Below are 22,528 nucleotides of genomic sequence, written 5' to 3'. Positions count from 1 at the left end.
TATCGAAATATGTTTCGATTTGGTCCAAATACTAATAAGTACAAGTCATTGCTCAATTGTGTATAACAAAATATTGGTGTTGTTAGTAGCTATATCTAAAAATAAACCGATCTGAATCATATACGACACGGATGTCGAAAAGCCTAACATAAGTCACTATATCAAATTTCAGTGAAATCGGATTATAAATGCGTCTTTTATGAGGCCAAGACTTTAAATCGCGATATCGGTCTATAAGGCAGCTATATCCAAACCTGGACCGATTTGGGCCAAGTTTCAGAAGAATGTCGAAGGGCCTAACACAACTCACTGTATCAAATTTCGGCGACATCGGACAATAAATGCCCTATTTATGGGCACAAAACCATAAATCGAGAGATCTGTCTATATGGCAGCTATATCGAAATCTGGACCGATCTGTGCCATATTGCAGAAGTATTGCGAGTAGCTTAACTTAACTTACTGTCCCAAGTTTCGGCGACAACGGTCTATAAATGCGCCTTTTATGGCATATTATATTTCAAACTAGCCGACCCGGGCCCGCTCGGCTGCGCCTTCTTTAACTCTCTAATATCTGTTTAGGGTGGGACACTTCGCCCTGAATGCGGATATTGAATTCGTGCCCTTGTAGCCTATGATGCTGAGCGCCTTCGAATCCCGGACAAAGCGGTGTTTATCCCCTCTTAATGTCGGCGACATTTGCGAGGTATAATGCTATGCATGGTCATTTAAAAAAATGTTCCCCAAAAAGGTGTCACACTGCGGGACGCTGTTCGGGCTCGGCTTTAAAAGGTCCCTTATCAATGAGTGTGGACTTGAGTCGGAAAACACTTATTGATGTGTGAGAATTTGCCCCTTCTCGGTTCCTGGTGGTAATTTTCTTCCTTAGGGCAATGTTCTCATTAGGGGAGGGATGGCACCTCAAACATTTCGACCCAAATATGGATATCAAATTCTTGGTGCACTTCCAAATCCCTCTAATTTGAGCCCCATATTGCCATGGCCGTTCGGAGGGTGTTTTGGGGCTTGGGTGGCCACCGGGTCTTTGCACTGAAAATATATATCAAATTCGATCTTTGTTCCTAAGGGAAATGAAGTTCAGTTTAGGGGGTGCTTTAGGGCGTACCCCAAAACGCTTGGTTCCAAAATTGGATGTCAAATTCGTTTTCTACTCTCAAATACCTTTCATTTAAGTCCCATGCTATCATAATGAGTCAAATAATCCATTTGACGTGTCTTTAGGAGGAAAAGGGCCACCTAGACTTGAACGCAAATTTTAATGTTATGTACGTAGTCTACTCCCTAATACCTTTCATTTGAGTCCCATATAGCCATGGTCGGCTAATATGCCCTCCCATTACTTGGACCTAATGTTTTATGCTATATTTGCAATCTACTGCCTAATACTTTTCATTGGAGTCCCATATTGACATGAACTTCGAATATATCTGTTTAGTGGAGTTTTAGGGTTGGGGGGCCCGCTGAGTACTTGGACCCAAGTTTGAATACCATATTCGTTTTCTTGTTTCCAATACCTTTGATTTGATACCCTAATTGTGACCGTCGGACCACTTTCGGATTTGGTTGTCGTTTTTTTTTGGGTAAAGGGGAGGGTCCCCCTCCACATGATATTTAAAAATTATATAGCCCATGTTTCTATCCAGATAGCCGTACACAATCTATTAAAATTTTTAAGAAAATCGGTTCAGCCAAGTTTCATGTAGTCAAAATGGGTCTAATGGCGTTTTTGAGGGATGGCGTGAATCCCTACACTTCGATCTGATTTTGTATACCACACTCGAAATCTACTCCCGAATACCTTTTATTTGAAACCCATATTGAAATGAACGTCCATTATGTCTGTTTGGGGGAGTTTTGTGGTTGAGGCGGCCCGATGGGTACTTAGACTCAAATTTTAATACCACATTCGTATTCTACTCTCCTATATCTATTTCATTTGATACCTATATTGTCTCGATCTCGGTTCACTTTTGATTTTGGGTTGTGTTTTTGGTATAAGGGGGAGGGTCCGTCCCCCTTCCGACACCGAAAAATTATATAGCCTATGTTTCTTTCCAGAGCAACCTACACAATATGAGAAAATTTCGAGAAAATCGGTTCTGCCGTTTTTCAGTCTATACGGAACAAACAAACCGAGTCCCATATATCCGTGATTGGCTAATGTGCGCATTTTGGTTTTTTGAGGGGATCGGGTGACCCCTATGCTTCGACATGTCAGATTCGATATCTACTCCCGCATACTTTTCATTTGATACCCATATTGTCCTTATCGGTCCTCTTTTGATTTGTGGTGGTGTTTTTAGGGTAACGATGGAAGGTCCGCCCCATCCGTTATCAATAAATTATAAAGCCTATTCCTACTTCCTGACCATATTCGTAATCTTCTCCTGAATATCTTTCATTTGAGTCCCATATTGTCATGATCGTCAAATAAACCTATTTTAAGGGGTTTTGGGGCGGCCGCACAGCTACTTGGTACTCTACTTTTGAATACCTTCCATTTAGATCCCATATTGTCCCGATTGGTTCACTTTTATTATTGGGTAATACTTTAGGGTTAAGGGGTAGGGTCCGCCCCCTCACGATATCAAAAAATTATATAGCCTATCTTTCCTTTCAGACCAACCTACACAATCTCTGAAAATTTCAAAGTAATCGGTTCAGCCGTTTTTGAGTCTATACGGAACAAACAAACAAACGAACACAAATTGAATTTTGTATATACGATATCAAGCTATAGACCGATTTAGACCGTATGTGGCACAGATGTTGAAGTCATAACAAAACACTACGCGCAAAATTTCAACCAAATCGGACAAAAGTTGCGGCTTGTGAGGGCTCAAGAAGCAAAATCGAGAGATCGGTTTATATGGGGGCTATCTCAGGTTCGAAAGCGATTCGGTTCACTGTAGTCAAGATTCCAGATTGATTTATATGGCAGCTATATAAAAACATGGAACGATATGGCACATTTAAAATCCCGACCGACCTACAATTACCGCCTAGCTTTACTCCTCCGAAACATAGTGTGCTTTCCACAGACAGACTTAAGCACTGACATGGCTATGGCGATAAAGACCATTTATTCGAAGTCCTATGGTGGAGGGCATAAGTATTTACTTAATCTAAAGACAACTAGTCTTCCAATCACAAACAGTTCAAAGGTTTTCTTTGATCTAATAGCATGTCTCTTTGACCCACTTTATTGTATGCTCACACACAAAAGATAATGGCTGGAACAGCAATCAGCCGTATATACGGGATACAAAATTATTGCAAATAACAAACAAACAAATGGATAAATGAAGGAATGCATGCATGCATGCATGCATCTCTTCCATATAGCCAGCCAACCATCTAACAATTGTCGATAGCAGGAAAGAGCTGGAGCCCATTTATGTCACACACGCATGCCTGGCAGCATGACAAAGGACTACAATAACCGGGTTTTGTATGATTTTGAACTCGTTAGTTTTAAACGCTCCAATGGAAAATGTATTAGCAAAAACAACAACAACAGCAGCAACAACGACAATTATGAGAAAAAATCAGCAGCAATAATATGTCAACGACAAGAATTGTTAGCAAAATTTGTATAGGGAACAATTGTATGCAACGCTAAGCAAAGTGAGAAGCAAAGCGAAACCTTATAGCACAAAAATTGGAACTTCTTTGAAAGAGAGAGCAAGGGGTGGAGGCGGCACACAAAAGCCCCAAACACCGAACCTAAATAATGATTGCTTTATATATAAACTTGAAAAGTTCACAAAAAAAAAACTCTAATAAAAAAGCTTCAAATAATAAGAAAAGACATGAAAAAGCGCGCTAAGTTCGGCAGGGCCGAATCTTATAGACGCTTCACCTTGAATAGCATTTGTCAAGTTCTTTGCCCGGTATCTCTCAATAGATAAACAAAGGATATTGGATAAGAACTGGTATGCTATTGGAGCTGTATCAGATTATAGCCGATACGGACCATACTTGGCACAGTTGTTGAAAGTCATAACAGAACACTAGGTGCAAAATTTCAGCCAAATCTGATAAAAATTGCCGCTTGTAAGGGCTCAAGAAGTCAAAACGGAAAATCGGTTTATATGGGAGCTATATAGGTAAACGAAGGATAACGGATAAAATTTGCCATGCTATTAAAGCTTTATCAGGCTATGGACCGATTCAGGCCATAAATGGTGTTGAAAACCATAGTGGAAGTCATTGAGCAAAATTTCAGCCAAATCGGAAACGAATCCGTAGATTGTTTTATATGGGAGCGATATCAAGTTATAAACCGATTTAGACCACATTTTGCATAGTTGTTGGAAGTCATAACAGAGTGCTACGTGCAAAATTTCAACTTAATCGAATAAGTCTAGAAGCTCAAGAAGTCAAGATCCCAGATCGGATGCCAATAGGGCAGCTTATCTGGTTATGGACTGATTTACCCCATCCTTGGCACAATTGTTGGAAGTCATATCAAAACACCTTGCGCAAAATTTCAGTCACGTGGGATGAGAATTGCTCACTGTATAGGCTCAAGAAGTCAAGACCCGATATCGGCTTATATAGCAGATATATCAGGATATGAACTGATTGGAACCATACTTGCCACAATTGTTGAAAGTCATAACAAAACGCTACGTGTTTGAAATTTCAGCGAAATCGGATAAGAATGTCGCCTTCGAGAGACTCAAGAAGTCAAGTTCGGAGATCGGTTTGTAGGGCAGCTATACCAAAACATGAACCGATTTGGCCCATTTACACTCCCAACCGACCTGCACTAATAAAAAGTTTTTTGCAAAATTTCAAGGTCCTAGCTGTACTCCTTCGAAAGTTAGAGTGTTGTCGACAGACAGACAGGAGGAACGTCAAGAGTGTACATTTACTTTTGTTGGGTCTCAGATCAAATTTTCGATGAGTTACAAACGGAATGGCGAAATTAGTATACCCCCATCCTATAGTGAAGGGTATAAAAATGGAAATTCTAATTGTGTTCTTGGCAGTAGGGATGCCAAATGCAAAATTATGTCATGCCACCAATATTACCAGAGGAAGTACTTCGTTAACGATAACTGCCTAACATACGATACGACTACACTCAGAGAAATTTGTTTGTATAAACAGCAAAAATCTTTGCTGAAACAGCAGAAAGTCTGCTAAAAATGGTACATCAATAATTTGTTCAAACAGCATAAATTTTTTGCTGTTTTCAAATGTTAAAAATTTAAAAAAAAAGCTCAAATATTTTAAAAATATTTCAAACATTTTTATATTCCACCTTAACTTTTAATTTTACAAGCAAATATCGTAAAAGTTTTTACAATTTACTAATTTTTGTCAAATTTAAACAACAGCAGGCGAAATAACTACTAATAGAAAAGTTTCTGGAAAAAAACACACATATGCACGAAATCTTAGTTTGAATCGGTCGGTCCATTTAATTTAAGATTTGAAGATTATTTCTAGCAAATGTTGACCGTGACTGCTCCTCAAATGGTCCATCCGCTTATGCCAATTTCGACATAATCTCTCCAACATTTCGGCTGGTATCTCACGAATAAATGCTTCAAGGTTGTCTTCTAATGCGTCAGTTGAAGCGGCCGTCTGAATAGACATGTCCTTTAACATAGCCCCATAAAAAATAGTCTGAAGGCGCTAAATCGCACAGTCCCAAACGTTAAATAAAATGTTCACCGAACTTGCCTCTTAATAAGTCCATTGTTACGACGTACAGTCACGCCATGCAAGTCAAGCTCTTGCATTTTGGCTAAAAAAGTTGGATATCATCTCACGATAGCGCACACAATTCGCAGTTACGTTGCATTCGCATCATCTTTACAGAAGTACGGTCCAATGATGCCACCAGCCCATAAACCGCATCAAAGTATGACTTTTTCTGGGTGCATTGGTAGCACTTGCAATGCTTTTGGCTGCAATCCGTGCCAATTTTTGTGCAGATCGTTTGAAAATTGTTGTTACGATGGCCACATAAGGGCCAATCCGGCGATACATATATATAGGAGCTATATCCAAATCTGAACCAATATTGATGAAATCTTGCCGATATGTTGAGATCAGTAACAAAACAATCCATGCTAAATTTTGTGCAGATCGGTTACATCGGGCAGATCGGGCGATACATATATATGGGAGCTATGTACAAATCTGAAACGATTTCGATGAAATCTTGCAGATATGTTAAGGTCAGTAACGAAACAATCCATGCCAAATTTTATGCAGATCAATTGAACATTTTAGTTACTACGGCCAATTAAATTCATATCGGGCAATACATATATATGGGAGCTATATCTAAATCGGAACCGATTTTTACTAAAATCAGTGGCGTTCATCCTTAAGACAAAAAAGTGACATGTGCAAAATCACAGACAGACATGGCTAAATCGAATTAGAAAGTGATTCTGAGTCGATCGGTAAACTTATCAATAGGTCTAGCTTTCTCCTTCTTAGTGTTGCAAACAAATGCAAAAACTTATAATACCCTGTACCACAGTGGTTCATACCCACCACCATAGGATGGGAGTGTACTAATCTAGTCATTCCGTTTGTGGGTTAGGTTAGGTTTAAGTGGCAGTCTGCCATCAGACTCACTTAAGACATTTTCGTCCATTGTGATACCACAGGAACAGAAGAAGGGATATGCCTTCTAGTTCCTACCGTTGAACCATCCAGATCGCTCTAAAAAGCCCAATAACTTGCGAATGTTCACATCTGCTAAATGAGACAGGTTCTCAAAGAAATTAGAACATAAAGTGGAACTTCTTCTACAGTCTCTTCTTCTTCGATGTCCTCAAAGCTTCTGCAAAAGTCGTTGCTGGTAACCTTCAGTCTGGCAGCATGTTTTCCGATTAGACAGTGACCTGTCATGATGACTGAGACGTCTGTTCTAGTCAGTGACAGCAAAGCGGTAGACCTCTTTAAGTCTTGATAACTATGTAGGTAGTTTTGGAATGTTCACAGCCCCCTCGTTTTGTCTATCTATCATTCGTTGTCCTTCGGGCCTGGTCCTGAAAATTAAGGTTACATTTCGCTAGAGGCATACCCACAGATTCCAGTATCCCTGGAATGTGTAGGGTAGTTCCTAGTCTTGCAAGCGCGTCCGCTTTACAATTCCCTGAGATATCTGTGTGGCCCGGCACCCAGAAGGAGGAGAATTTTTAATTGTTCAGCCATCTGGTTGAAAGATCTGCGACAGTCGAGAGCGGTTTTTGTGTTCAGAAATACGTTCCCCAGGGATTTAATGGCTGCCTGGCTATCTGAGAAGATATTTATTTATTTATAATTGTCGTTATGTCATTATATCTTAGCCATTCCACCACTTCCTTAATTGCAAGGATCTTATTTTGATAGACATTGCAGCGGTCATGTTCCCTTATCGATATGAACAATTCTAGATCTTTAGACTACACCCCAAAGCCCACCTGGTCGTCTAGTTTGAAACCATCCGTATAGAAGTCCATGCAACTTCTTTTACCAGGGATATCGTAGTTTCAATCGATTCTATCAGGAATAGTGGTACAGTTCTTCTTATCAAAAAGCGGCTCAGGTAGGGTGTAATCCATGCAAAGACACGCAACACCCAACTTTTACCAATTGCTCTCTTGCAGATGTATAGGGCAAGAGTTGCCTTTTATGCGCTTTCAATAATGTTGAATTTGAAGTTTAATTTCCTGTCCAGCCAAACACACAGGTATTTTGCGCTTTCTGTAAATGGAATATTCTCTCCCCCAAGGAGACAGGTTCCACTGTAGGCAACTTGCATCTCCTGCTGAAAAGAACTACTTATGTCTTGCACGGATTTATACCTAGACCGCTTTCGGTAGCCCATTTTGCTGTATCTCTTAGAGTGCTGGGAAACTTTCCCCTAACCGCAACATCGACGTCATCAGCCTACACGACCACTTTTACAACTTTTTCTTCCATAGACAATAACATATTGTTAATGGCTATATGCCATAGTAGAGTACACCTTCTAGTATGGCATAGTACACCTTCTTGAGGTGTTCCTCTGCTGATCCATCTTTTTAGATCCACAGATCCCGAGCCTGCGTAATTCAACTTTTAGTAAGTAAGTTAGAAACTTACACTCCTTCATGATTGACGTCGGTTTTACATTATTGAAAGCACCTTGAATGTCAGGAAATGCTACCAATGTATATTCCTTGACAGCGAGGGAACCCTATATAGAGAATTCTCTCGCCAACTAGGTCGTGAAGGGCTGTTTCAGTGGACTTGCCTTTACTATATGCATTCTGCTGCCACGACACCCAATCTCCAGAAATGTTTGCCCTAAGATACGCTACTATCAACCTCCATAGAGCTGCAGAATTCCACCCAGAATTTGTTCTGAGCCTTTCTCAGCTCGACCTTGTATTTTCTTAGCTCAGCCTACAGACCTCCCAATCATGTAGTGCCCTTGTGGCTATCGCCCTGTTAAAAAGATTTCTGCAACTCTTCGTTAGACCAACCAGTACTGGGGTCAACCATGGCGGTCGCTGTTTGCCACTTAGTTTGGCTCTAGGGCATGCTCACACAAGCAAGTCATTCAGGAACTTCGTGATCCGATTCACCATTATGTCAATGTCCTCCGATGTTTCCACTTCCTTTTTTGGTCTAGAAGGGATAGTCGGATAGAATGTCTGCTCAAAATTTATCCCAATCAGCCTTTCTTTTTTTTGCCGAGGGACCACTTATGCAGCATCCTCTCCAAGGCTTAAACTAATAGAATGATGATCAGAAAAGCTGTTGTCTCCCAACACTTTCCAGACGCATATCCTTAAATGCATACTTATATCAAATCTCTATATTGAAAAAGATAACCTTAAGTGACTTTTAACCTTTTTTGCGATTTGCGCATACTTAGACCACAAGAGTTCTGATTATAACCCCTTGGTTTTCTGTCCGTTTCGCAGTCGCCACTCTGACGAATGGTTGTACGCATTACTGTCGAACACATTTGCCAAGGCTTAGCCCTACAAGAGTGGGTCCACCGCCAGGCCAGGGTTTACTACTCCATGAGAGTATTTTGCTTACTTTACATGGATTTAACAGTAAAGAGCGTCTCTCCAGCCCTACTTCAGCTATCATCTTACATTGGCATCCCTACAACGGATATATGGAAATTGAGGACGATTAAAATCACTGCCTTCATATATCCCACCCCCCATTTTATGGGTCGTTCAGTCAAATGCACAAATGTGCAGTCTAAACGACCCAACTAAACTCAGAGGCCCATAAACATGGGCACATTTCCATTGGGGATGCAGAAGGTGCATGCAATAGCAATTCAAAGACGAGATTTCTTTCCATTTGCTTTCGCCTTTTTTGTTGGTTTTTTTTTTGCTGCATTAAAACGGCTGATGCGGGAAAAAAAAGTGAATTGAAATTGCAAAGGAGCGAACACAGCTGGGAGGAAATAAAAACACCACAAGAAAGAAACGTAACGAAAACAATGTTTGTTAACCGCTAACAACACAAAGAAAAACATTGCCAACAACCGGAAAAAACTTGGCTATAACGAAACAGAACCGAACAGAACAGAACTGTGCAGAATAAACTGCTGTATCAACATTTAGACATCTAACACTTGAAACAGAGACCGCGTGCTGCTCCAACGAACATGGCAATGGCTGAATCGAGCAGAAATTGGTGGAGGGGGAGGTGCAGATGGAGTTGGAGAAGGAACACAAATGCATTTCTATCTTTTACAAGAAAAGGAGGCTGAGACGATAACGAGTTTAGGGTTCGTTGCAATTTGTAAACTGGCACTATAGAATATCTCAATACCCTAAATTAACAAAGCAAAACCATGGTCATATCGGTCCATGTATTGATATAGCTGTCATATAAACTGATCTTGGGTCTTGACTCCTTGAGTCACTAGAGAGCACAATTAGTACCTGATTTGGGTGAAATATTACATGAAGACTTTGTATGGTTCAAATCCGTTTATAAACTGATATAGCTCCCATTTAAACCAATCTCGGATTATGATTGACTTCAGCCACTAGGGGGCACAATTATTAACCGATTTGGCTTAAATTTAGCATGAAGTGTTTTGTTATGACTTTCAATAATTGTGCTAAATATGGTTTAAATTGGTAAATAACCTGATATAGCTCCAATATAAACCGATCTCCCCATTATACTTCTTGAGCCCCTAGAGGACACAATTCTTATCCGATTTTGCTTAAATTTTGAACAACGACTTCGGTTTATAACTTGGTATAGCTCCAATAGCATAGCAATTTTTAACCATTACACTTAATTTGCCTATAGAGATATATCGGCCAAAGAACATGACAAATGCGATACATGGTGGAGGATACATATAAGATTAGGCCCGGCCGAACTTAGCAAACTTTTACTTGAATTATGTGTGGATGTGTATTCTGCCCATCTATGGTCTATACTATGGGTTTTAGTTGTATCTGGCAGTTGCTACTTGTTTTAAACTTTTTACACCCACCACCGAAGGATGTATATATATTCTTGATCAGCGTAAAAATCTAAGACGATCTAGACATGTCCGTCCGTCTGTATGTTGAAATCACGCTACAGTCTTTAAAAAAAAAGAGACATTGAGCTGAAACTTTGCAAAGATTCTTTTTGTGTCCATAAGCAGGTTAAGTTCGAAGATGGGCTGTATCTTGATATAGCCCCCATATAGACCGATCCTCCGATTTAGGGTCTCAGGCCCATAAAAGCCACATTTATTAGCCGATTTTACTGAAATTTGAGACCGTGAGTTGTGTTAGCCCCTTCGACATCTTTTTTCAATTTGGCTCAGATCGATCCAGATTTGGATATAGCTGCCATATGGACCGATCTCTCGATTTAAGGTCTGGCTCTCATAAAATGCGCATTATTCGTCTGATATCACCGAAATTTGGGACAATGAGTTGTGTTAGGCCCTTACGCATCATTTTTTAATTTAGGTCCGATCGGTACAGATTTGAATATAGCTGTCATATAGACCGATCTCTCCATTTAAGGTTTTGGGCCCATTAGAGGTGAATTTATTGTCCGATGTGGCCAAAATTTGGGACAGTGAGTTAAGTTAGACCCTTCGACTTCCTTCTTCAATTTGGTCTAGATCGGTCCAGGTTTGAATATAGCTGTCATATAGACCGATCTCTCGATTTAAGATTTCGATCGTTCTCGGTTTATATGGAAGCTGTATCAGGTTATGAACCGATTTGGACCATACTTGGCGCAGTTGTCGGAAATCTATACGAACGACTTTATGCAAATTTTCAGACAAATCAGTTAAAAATTGCGCCCTCTAGCGGCTCAAGAAATCAAGATCCGATATCGGTTTATATGAGAGCTATATCGGGTACTTAACCGATTTGGACCATACTGTGCGCAGTTGTTGGAAGTCAAAACAAAACTCTTCAGGCTTAATTTCAGTCAAGTCGGATTGGAATTCTGCCTTCTAGAGGCTCTAGAAGTCATAGTCCGAGATCAGTTTATATGGCAGCTGTATCAGTTTAATGAACCGATTTAACTATAACTTTGACAGTTGTTGGAAGTATGAACAAAACACTTTATGTACAATTTCAGCCAAATCGTACAAAAATTGCGGCTTGTAAGGGCTCAAGAAGTCAAATCAGGAGATCGGTTTATATGGGAGCTATAGGATGTGATAGACTTGGATTTGAACGGTACTTAGCACAACTGTTGGAAGTCATAACAGAACAAAATTTCAGCCAAATCGGATAAAAATTGCGGCTTCCAGGGGCTCAAGAATTCGAATCGGGAGATCGGTTTATATGAGAGCCATATCAGGTTCTTCACCGATTTGGACCGGACTGGGCAAAGTTGTTGAAAGTCATAACAGAACACTATGTGCACTATGTTTTTAGTCAAATCGGACAAAAATTGCGACTTCCAGGCGATATGACCCATTTGCAATCCCCAACGACCTATTTGTGCAAAATTTAAAACTGATCGCTTTGCGCGTTCGACCTCTATCGTTATTTCGACAGACGGACGGCCGGACATGGTTAGATCGACTCAGAACGTCGAAACAATTAAGAAAATATATACTTTATGGAGTCTTAATATTTCGAGGTGTTACAAATGGAATGACTAGACCAGTATACCCCTATCCTATGGTGGTTGGTATAAAAAGGCTATGTAGGGGTCTAATAAAACTCATTGTAGCACATTCGTCCGTTAAAAATTCAGCTTTTATGGTTCTGAGAACTTACATTAGGAGATCTGTATATATCCGTATTTGGACCAACCCGCTATATCCGTATTTGGACCAACCCGGGCCGAATTGAATTGAAGTTATGTCGAATTAAAGACAGATCTTATCCATACTCTGTACCAACGTAGAAGGACAAAACACAACTCATTGCGCCTATTTTCAGCGAAATCGGTTAATAAATTGACCTTTTATGGGTCCACATATGGCAGACATATCCAAACACAGCCTGATCTTTACCATAGTCGGTACGAATGTCTAGTGGCCTAACGCAACTCATTTCAGCAAAATCGGTTACTAAATTCACCTTTTATGGGTCTAAAATCTTAAATCAGGAGATCCGTGTGTATATGGTAGCAATATCCAAATCTGGATCGATCGGGGCCGTATTGGACGGGTATGCCGAGGAGCCTAATGCAACTTGCTATTCCGAATTTCTGCGAAATCGGACAATTATGGGCCCAAGACCTTAAATCAGGAGGTCGGCCTATGTGGTTATATTTAAATCTGAACCGATCTGGACCGTATTGAACATGGATATCGAGGACAAAAAAAATCTGTGCAAAGTATCAACTCAATATTTCTAGCTTAAAAGACTGTAACGTGATTGTAGACAGACGAACGGAAGGACAAACGGGCAGACATCAGGATCTGGAATATACTTTATAGGGTTAGAAATAGACATTTCGATGTGTTGCAAACGGACTCACAAAATGAATGTATGGTCTCGCCCCATGGTTACTTCGGCGCTACTGTGGTGGCCTCCACACTTCCTTTAAGTAAAAGCCTCGTCTTCTCACGATCTGCATCATCCCATAAGATTTTCGCCGTCCTACCGACCGTTTCGCATGCGCATTCATCGCCCACTTCCTTAACTCGAACTGCGTCGACCTAAAAGGCTTCGTGTTACCCAAGTTGATTGACGGCAGTCCTCTGGCCTTCGCTGTCAAATCGTCTGCTCACTCATTCCCCCTTACTCCGCTATGACCCGGCACCCACGCGTTGTGGATTGTGGCATCCTCAAAGAAGGCTTTCATCTCCTTATTATACTGCAAGACTGTTCGTGACCTTATCGTCATGGTTGTTGTTGCTCTCATGGCAATTTCACACTCGATGTCCTCGCGTTAGCACCACACCACTGCACGTATTCCGTGATCTCCCGGATCTTCGCCTGCAGGACCATATTATGGTCAGGCAGTCTAATACAGATCTCAGTTCCTGGGTTCTCAATGTAGACCCCCAGGCCCATTCTGTCCACTAGCTTTGATCCATCCGTGTAACATGATCTTCCAGATGGCAATACTAGGGTTCCGTCACTCCAAAACTGTGCCGCTGGCAGCAGTTAGCACTCGACGTCAAGTGTCATCTCAGGTATCCGATCGGAAGCCTCTTTCCATCCTTCCTGATTTCCTTTCGTCGCCTCGATTATACCGCGATGGTATGAGCTGCTCCCATCCTCAATCCATTCTCCCATCGCCTTAAGTTTCATATCCGCAGTAGCTGCCTCACACCTAATCTGTATATCAATGGGTTGGATATCTAGAATAGTCTCTAGTGCCCTGGTGGGCGTGGGCATCGCTCCGCCTATGGCAAGGCAAAATGTTCTTTGAACCTGTTGTATGGTCCTTAAGTTGCACTTTTTATCCATAGCAGTCCACCAAACTACTGAGGCGTAAGTAAGTATTGGTCTAATCACGCTCCTGTGGAGGCAGTGGACTATCCTCGAATTCAGGCCTCATTGCGAACCTACGGACCGTCTACCTAGTGCCCATCGTCTGTGAGCCTTCTCAATACGCTCCTGAATGTAGCACTTCCAATTCAGTTTCCTGTCCAAGATCATACCTAATTATTTGACCTTGTCAAATATCGTAATCGTTTCGTTGAGGAAATGTGGTGCGTTAAATTGGCTCACCTTTGTCTTTCACGTCTTCTCTGGGTTACCTTTGAAACCTTTCAAGACCCTGTTTATGACATTTATGACATATTAGAAGCATGATAACATCGTCTGCGTTGTAGACGGGTTCAAACCCCTCTTCAGTCAGCATTCGTAATAGGTCATTTATGCTGGTCACCCATAGTGTGGCTATAAAATGTCCCCCTCTGGCGTGCCTTGTGCCACTTTCTCCCTTATATAAGTTAACAGTTACTACATTTCTGTTTTTATTAATTTGAGTGCTTTTACAGAACTAAATCAAAAATCTTAAACTTAGGTTGAAGTTGGTTGGTGCTGCTGTTGGCGCTGCTGCTGTTGGTTGGTGCTGTTGCTGGTGCTGCTATTGGTTTCTTGCTGATTGACGATTTTGTTATTGTTGTCGTCATGAGGTGTCAGGTTACCCGCTTTGCTGTGTTTGCTGTTGACCTGCGGTACTGGTGGATACGGATTGTTGACCCTTGCGTTAGCTGTAGAAATGCTTACATTTCATTACCATTACCATTTCATATTGTTGCTTACAAATCATGATGGTTCACTGTTTGTTGTTGCAGGCGGACAATGTTGACTGACAGCGGTCAATGAATTAATCAATAGAATCAGCAATTTTTTGGTATCGAAATCCAATATAAAGAATTTTTTGTTTGGCTGACATCCCAGCAAACATCTTTGATGTTAACACCTCCCCTCTTAGTTACGAGCGTCCTCGATCGTAATACCGTTAGAAGTAAGGTATCTGAGATAATCTTGGTACGTCTCTTGGAAAGTTTGTTGAATTCGATGTCGGAACTGATAGTTGATTGGGAGGTGCTAGATTAACGGTTTCAATCAATGGGCGCTGCTTTCTTCTTATCAAGAACAATACCAGAATGAGAGCTGCAGCTATTGTGAGTAAATGCACGGCCGCACTCCATTTGTTTTTAATGTTCAACAGTTCTATCGCTTTTGTATTGTTTAGATGGATCCTTTTTACAAATTCCAAAGTGGTTACTTCTTCTATTTTTGATCCAGGAGATCTAGGTTGTAGGATTGCAGGTAATGGTTCGGCATACGTTGTTTGGAAATAGTTGTATGTCTCGTTGTCAATTGTTATGGAAGCGTTTTGAAACTTGATTATGAAGGTTCCCGTAAGATTGTACTGCTCGTCGTTGATGAGAATGGTACCATCGAATTGATTTAGTAGAATCATCCCAGGCAAGACTTCCTCTACTGTAGGGGTGGTGCTATGTCTCAATAAAGTACAGTTTGCTTCTACGCTTTTTAAAAGATTTAACAAACAATTTTCTTTTTCTATTCTTTTGACATTATTTAAATTACAAACAGTCAGATTATTGAAAGATTTACATGGTTTAAGGATCCCATAGGATTCATTTTTACAAACTAGTATTTCATTATAATCAATTTTATTAATAAGATCCCCACTCTTAGTGGGTTTAATCAAGAGTTTACTGCAGGAATCTAAATTCGTAGTCGGTACATTGACAATATAAATAAGTGATTTTTCATTTGATGCAATTTTTACTTCAGAGAATTCGAATATTTCTTCTATGTTTACAAAGGGAATTGAATCTTTCTCGAAAAGCTCTTTTGCAATATTCACTTCAGTGTTCGACAATACAAATGAATTTATTATGCCGGACTTTGCCCAGTGAATGGCATAATTTACATTAACAATTTCTTCCTTTAAAAGGTCAATTTTCATTTTGAGCATGGTTATAAAATTTTCATTGGTTTTTACAATTTTTATAATTTTGTTGGTATTTTCTGTGAGTTCATCTATTTTTTTTAGAGACAGATTATTTATTACAACCTGCCTATTATTGCTTGACAAAACATTGTTAATTTTTTGCTCTATTATCTCGAAATCGTCGTGATCTGGATTTCCGGCGATCCATTTCCAAGTAGATCCAATAAAATTAAGAGATCTCTTTACTCTGGGCTTAATCCTATCTAGGTGACGCTGAAGTTGGGTAAGTTCATGTTGAAGGTATGGATAAAGAGGATGGGATTGGTTTATATTCTGACGTAGGTGTTGCTGCAGGGTATTAATTACATTCTGGTAGTCCTCTGTCTCAATAACATGTATTAATTTCAAATATCCCGTCTGAAGTTTCGCATAACCAGTATTTATAGAAATAATCTGTGAGTTGGAGTAATCTAGAATCTGCACCTCAGCCTTTGCAAAAAGGGATAAAAATCTGGAAAGATGGAATTTACTTTAGTTTCTAATGTTATTCTTATGAACAATGCGACCTGACTCCGTAGTGATTGTGCTATTTTTATTTTCTTTAACAATTTCCTCGGCATAGCTTTTACTCAGCTTTGTTCCTAGCCTCTTGTTAACCTTCACGAAAACTTTATCTCCTGGTTCATAATCCTTATGGTTTGTTCTATTCTTGTTATGGACCCTCATATCACTCGCCTGTTTCTGTTTGAGTTTTTCGACTATCTCCATTTTTTCCCTCTCCAGTTCTTGGGGTGCAGTGAAGACACGTCTTCCAAAGAATGCCTCAACTGGTTTTCGTGCAGTGGTAGAATGAATCGAATTATTATATTCAAACAGAGACTTATGAAGGAGCTCTGAGAAGGAATCAGGGGAATTCTCTGCCTTGATGCACCTCATAATCTCGGTCAGTGTCGAATGGAACCTCTCTATTTGTCCATTGACGTAGCTAGCGTATGGGGGAACTTTAAAGATTTTTACATTATATTGGTTTTCCAACATGAATACTATTGCCGAAGAATTAAATGACCTTTCATTGTCCATAACCACTATCTCGGGCATGCCGAATGCTAGAAGTATTTCCCTTAATGGTTCCTTTATATCCGTAGTAGCCCTCGATTGCAAAACCTTCGCCTGGGCGTATTTAGAGAACTTGTCAATAGCGGTTAGGACTGGTTTCCTCTCTGTTATAAAAATATCTATGTGGACAATTTGTCCCGGGAATTCAGGGATTGGTGTTTCCTGAAGCATAATCTTATTAGGGTGGCGTTCGTATTTGTTCTCTTTACAAATTTTACATAGTTTGGTAACTTTCTTTATTTTAGCACTCATTTTGGGAAAGTAGAATCTCTTCAGCAATTGTACTTTGTTCTCGGAACTGTTTCTATGAGCTCTCTCATGTTCCCTAATAATTTCTTCCTCCTGTTCATCCTCGTTCGTAAGGTCTTGCACCATTGTCCTAGTGTATTTGGCTTTATATCTGCCAAAGTTTGTGCTAAATATCTCTTGAAGTTTTCCTAAAATCTCATCTGAAGTTTTAATACAATTCGTTACTGACGGGTTCAAGCATTTTTTTAGATTGTCCAATAAGTTGCTCTCGGATGTGTCCGATAACTCAAGTGTGTGTCTATGGTATTGTGGAAAAATTGTATCGAATTTGTAGGACGTCATTTCTTCTTGAGATATTATAATTTGATTCTTAAAAGCATTTAATGGGGCGTCCGTATATTGTATTAAGTCCTGGGGTGAACTTTCGTCACTATGCTGTGTCGCCGTCAAGGAGTTTATATGAGACACTCCTTGTGGGATTCTTGATAGGGCGTCAGCCACAACATTAGTGCTCCCTGGTTTATACAGCAGTTCATATTTATAGTCCTCAAGGAAGGCTTTCCATCTTTTAAGTTTATAATTGGAATTCTTATTATTCAAAGAGTATGTCAAGGGAAGGTGGTCCGTAAAGATCTTCATCTTGGCCGATCCATAGAGATAATTCCTTAATGACTTCAAGGCCCATACTATTGCGAGCAATTCTTTCTCATTAGTCGCGTAGTGTTCCTCGGACTTTTGGAGAGTTCTAGAAAGGAATATGATGGGTCTGTCATCCTGCGATAACACTGCTCCAAGGGCATAGTTTGAAGCGTCTGTTGTCAATTGGAATTCCTTGCCGAAATCCGGGTATGCCAATAAAACGTCTTCCGAAATTAATGAATCTTTCAGTTTATTGAATGCTGTTATCGCATTTTCATCCAGATCAACATTAATTTTTTTAGACATGTGTTTCGAGACGCGACCTTTCTCCCCCCTCAAAAGCAAAGTTAGAGGCTTTGCTATTTTAGCGTAGTCTTTTATGAAGCGCCTGTAGAAATTCGAAAGTCCAAGGAAAGATCTTAGGTCTTTGAGGGTTCTCGGAAGTGGAAAATTCTTTATGGCCTCTACTCTTGTTGGATTAGTTCTAATTCCCGAATCGGATATCAGAAATCCTAGGAACTCCACTTCATTTTTTAGAAACTCACACTTATCCAGTTGAACTTTCAGGTTAGCACCCTCTAAGGTCTGGAAAACAGTGTGCAGGTTCTTCAAATGCGTTTCCTCGTCTTCTGCAAAAATGATAATGTCATCTATGTAGACAAAACATATCTTCCCTATATGTTCCCGCAATATGTCATCCAAGGCTCTTTGGAAAATAGAAGGGGCGTTTTTCAACCCAAACGGAAGCCTTGTAAATTCATATTTACCGTTGTTAACCGAAAAGGCGGTTTTTCTCATATCGCTTTCCTTTAATGGTATCTGGTGGAAACCACTTTTTAAGTCGATTACTGAAAACCATTTACTTTTCGAAAGTTGCGGTAAAATTTCATTAATATTGGGTATCGGATATTTGTCTGGAATAGTGATATCGTTCAGTTTACGGTAATCGATAACCAAACGGTACTTCTTTTTTCCCGAAAAATCTGCCTTTTTGGGAACAATCCAAACCGGTGAATTGTAGGGCGACCGGGATGGTCGGATTATGTCATTGTCTAGTAGTTCCTGAATTTGGCTCTCAACTTCGTCCTTCAAATGCATTGGATACGGATAGTAACGTGAATAGACTGGAGAGTCATTCTTTGTTTCTATCTCACCTACAACAGTCGTAGTGAACGTCAATTTTTCATTAGGGTCACTAAATAAACCCTTAAATTGCCTGATAATGACATTAAGTTCGTTTATTTGTCGTTCAGACATGTGCGTATTTCTAATGTCAATGGTGTTAATGGATTGTGAAAGTTGTTGCTTGAGGCGTATTTTTCTCCTATTGTTGAAAACCACATAATTTTCAAACGTATAAATGACAGCTCTCATCTCCCTCAAACTGTCATTACCTATGATGCCATGGAAAGTCTTCAATGTTGGAAGAATAAAGAACGTCAAGGGATTCTCGTCTTCGTTAAAGACGCTTACCAATGTATGGTGAGTGATCTCGGTCCTACCACCAACAGATCTAGCGAAAAAATTTTTTAAATTAGGGGTAGGATTCTTTACTAAATCGGACTGGATATAATTTTTATTTGAACCGGTATCTATCAAAAATTTCAATATACGGCCTGAACTCATCCTGCATTCAATATAGGGCAAGGACGAGTTCGCTAGTCTAAAAAATTCACATCAACAAAGTCGTCCGCTTCGGTGTCACCCCTATCATAATATTTCTCGAGATAGTCCTCGAAGGGTTGAAGCTTCTCCTCATCTTCATAATTCTCCATTGTCTCTTCGTAAGATACTGCCTGACTACCCTGATGACTATCCTCCTGTTCGGATTCAATATTGAAATTCCTCTGCATCTTTTGAGGTCGATGCACTTGGTAGGACTGACTGAGCGGTCTTTTCTCCATAAACCTATTACCCTGTCCAGGTCTGTTCACGTAATCAACTGTGTTCGTACGCATAGACCGATCTATATCCATCGGTTCTGGCCTGGGTTGTGGCTTCGGTATCGTCGGTCTTTGCGGTATGTTATTGCTGGTGTAAAATTGCCGTGGAGGCATTTGTGGTGGGGAATTACCAGTGTAGAATTGCCGTGGAGGCATTAGTTGTGGGGAATTACCTGCATAAAGTTGCCGTGGAGTCATTTGGTTAGCATATTGCTGCACTTGCCAACGTGCAGGCGAGTAACTCTGGAAGTTATGCGTGGGAAGAGGATGATGTGAAACTTGCGGTTGCCCGTGGTTGCGATACTGCGGATGGGCCATAGCCTTATCCGTTTTCATATGAGCGTTAGCATACTGCGTCCTATATTGCTGATTTTCTAGCTTCAGACACAAATGTAGTGCCTGAGGAAGGTCGGTTGGTTCCCTAATTCCCAGTAATCTTGGTAAATCGCCTTTAAGCCCTCTTATGAAGGTGTCCAGGGCTTTGTCCCGATAAGTCTGGGTCATAATATCCAACGATTCCCTACCCATATCCATGCAAGCCAATTTGTTCATTATCAATGACAAATGCGCATAGACGCTCTGGTAGAAGTCCTGAACTGTGCTCTGTCCCTGAATCAGTGAAGACATTTGGTACTCGAGAGTTGACAAATCCCTTTTGTCTGCATAATGCAGAGTCAAACACCGGGAAATACAACTCCAATCTAATGGGGTATTATATGACTCAAGGGCGGCATCCGCGCTACCAATGATTTTGTTCCTAACCACATTCAATATTCCGAAATATCTAGGGGTCCCTTTTGATGCCTCATAGAGTTGCAAGACCCTATCGACGCTCTTCTTCCACGAACTAAATTCTCCCGGATTACCGGAGAATTCCCTGAGGCATCTGACTATGTCAGGGATCCTATCTAGATCGTCTAGTTCTCCCCTAAAACGTTCTTCTATCTGCTGATCAACACCGGATATGTCTGCGTTAGGGTTTAGTATTTCCCTAACCGTGCGCCTAGACTGTTCTACACATGCCCGCAGTATTCTATCCATGTCAATATTACCATTAGGTAGAGGAGGCGGTGGATTGGGAATGTTAAGGATTGGGGGTCTCAATAAGTCACCATTTGGGTTAGCCATATTTCTAATTATTTTCCACCTTTTCCTAAATCTATTGATTTTTCTATTTCCTGCAGTTAAAATTTCTAAATTCTTTAATTATTCACAAAATTTTTTTTTTTTTTTTTTTTTTTTTTTTTTTTTTTTTTTTTTTTTTTTTTTTTTTTTTTTTTTTTTTTTTTTTTTTTTTTTTTTTTTTTTTTTATCTACCAGAGTTTTCACGTTTTTTTCACTTTCGTACTTAAATTCTTCTTAATTATTAAATCTAACTTTTTCCAACTTTTCTTAATTCTATTGATTTTTCTATTTCCTGAAGTTACAATTTTTAAATTCTTTAATTATTCACCAAAATTTTTTCTCTACCAGAGTTTTCACATTTTTTTCACTTTTGTACTTAAATTCTTCTTAATTGTTAAATCTAACTTTTTCCAACTTTTCTTAATTCTATTGATTTTTCTATTTCCTGAAGTTACAATTTTTAAATTCTTTAATTATTCACCAAAATTTTTTTCTCTACCAGAGTTTTCACATTTTTTTCACTTTTGTATTTAAATTCTTCTTAATTATTAAATCTACGATTCACAACTTTTTTTTTTTTGTTCACTGCCTACTTACAAATGTATCCCTATAAAGATTTTCCATACGTCCATGGAGGCGATTTCGTTGTCCTTTCGTTAAATCTACTTGGAGAATCGTCCGCTTACTTGTTGACGTGTGTTGAGCCGGTAGTTGTAGCTACAGCCTCTGTGGTCTTCTAGGGTGTTTTTTTTTTGGTCCTTGGTCACAGCCTCCGGGTGCGTTGATGGATTGTTGGGCGCCAGTTAACAGTTACTACATTTCTGTTTTTATTAATTTGAGTGCTTTTACAGAACTAAATCAAAAATCTTAAACTTAGGTTGAAGTTGGTTGGTGCTGCTGTTGGCGCTGCTGCTGTTGGTTGGTGCTGTTGCTGGTGCTGCTATTGGTTTCTTGCTGATTGACGATTTTGTTATTGTTGTCGTCATGAGGTGTCAGGTTACCCGCTTTGCTGTGTTTGCTGTTGACCTGCGGTACTGGTGGATACGGATTGTTGACCCTTGCGTTAGCTGTAGAAATGCTTACATTTCATTACCATTACCATTTCATATTGTTGCTTACAAATCATGATGGTTCACTGTTTGTTGTTGCAGGCGGACAATGTTGACTGACAGCGGTCAATGAATTAATCAATAGAATCAGCAATTTTTTGGTATCGAAATCCAATATAAAGAATTTTTTGTTTGGCTGACATCCCAGCAAACATCTTTGATGTTAACATATATATGCCATGACACACACAATTTATCCACCTGTTCCTCTGCATATGGTTTATCCATTCTCTAAGGATTTGGTCCACCCGGTACTGGTCTAAGGATTGGATGAGTGTGTCGGTCCGCACATTGTTAAAAGCTCCCTCGATGTTAATGCATACCGCTAGGGTGTACGTTTTGTCATCGAAGGATTCTTCTATTTTATGCACAACTTCGTGCAGGGCATTCTCCACCGACCTTCCCTTGACATAGACATGCAGTATGTATTTGAGCAGTTTGTTGGATGTCATAATTTTTATCATGGTGTCCACAATACGT

The 22,528-nt window shown here is 39.9% G+C and overlaps 1 protein-coding gene across 2 annotated transcripts in view; it reads right to left on the bottom strand.

Moving 5' to 3' along the window:
* The window catches only part of LOC106086176 (dynein axonemal heavy chain 3), a 430,123-nt gene that overhangs the window by 279,975 nt on the left and 127,620 nt on the right, over positions 1–22,528 (bottom strand). The window lies entirely within an intron of this gene.

The sequence above is a fragment of the Stomoxys calcitrans genome, chromosome 1 (assembly GCF_963082655.1).
Source record: "Stomoxys calcitrans chromosome 1, idStoCalc2.1, whole genome shotgun sequence".
Taxonomy (NCBI): Eukaryota; Metazoa; Arthropoda; class Insecta; order Diptera; family Muscidae; genus Stomoxys; species Stomoxys calcitrans.
Note: the sequence above shows the minus strand (reverse complement) of the source record. Positions and strands in the feature narration are given on the sequence as shown.